The 634-nt window shown below is 36.6% G+C and overlaps 1 protein-coding gene across 1 annotated transcript in view; it reads right to left on the bottom strand.

Moving 5' to 3' along the window:
• Positions 1–415: 415 nt before the first annotated feature.
• The window catches only part of LOC101856468 (ATP-sensitive inward rectifier potassium channel 12), a gene marked incomplete in the record, with an annotated part of 16,733 nt that continues 16,514 nt past the window's right edge, over positions 416–634 (bottom strand). Inside the window, 1 exon segment of the mRNA XM_013088554.2 lies at positions 416–626.

Raw genomic sequence — 634 nt, 5'->3', positions numbered from 1 at the left:
AAATTTGGGTATAAAATATGTTGATATTTATTTGAATTTGTGGCGCGGAAGACCTGTGAACTGCGCACTAGTAACCGTCTCATTTCGCCCTCCCGATAATAATACGTAGCGAATGAGTTAAAATAGCTTGCCTTGTATAAAATGTTTTTATCTTTGTAGAACGGGAGACTTTGTTTTGTTTTGTTTTGTTTTGTTTTGTTTTGATTATTTTTAGTTTATTAAAAGAGAAGCGCGGGCACCACTAATTGGTGTTCGGAAAAAAAGAAAGATACACTCACAGACCGACAGAAACCACAGGTTTTAACAAAAAATTCAGCTTGGTAGAGACCAAAAACAAAAGAAAACAAACATTTCTTCAATATCCAGGAAAAGAATACCTCATAGATCTACAAATAAATGCAATTACATCCAACAATAATTTGGACTCTTCATTTTAATTCAAAATTTCACAACAGCTAAGGTTAAAAAGCTAGTCATCAATACGTAAGGAGCTGAAGAAGCCCCCATTGCCTACTTCTGCCCTTTTACTTGGCTCCAGTGGACAGAAGAACAACCAGCCAGACTCTTATACTGGTGCCTGAAGAGACAGAGATGTAATAGCTCTCAGCTCTTTGTGAGTCTTCAACCTGCAAAG

Source organism: Aplysia californica, unplaced genomic scaffold, assembly GCF_000002075.1.
Source record: "Aplysia californica isolate F4 #8 unplaced genomic scaffold, AplCal3.0 scaffold00761, whole genome shotgun sequence".
Lineage (NCBI taxonomy): Eukaryota > Metazoa > Mollusca > Gastropoda > Aplysiida > Aplysiidae > Aplysia > Aplysia californica.
This window is presented reverse-complemented; position numbering and strand designations above follow the sequence as displayed.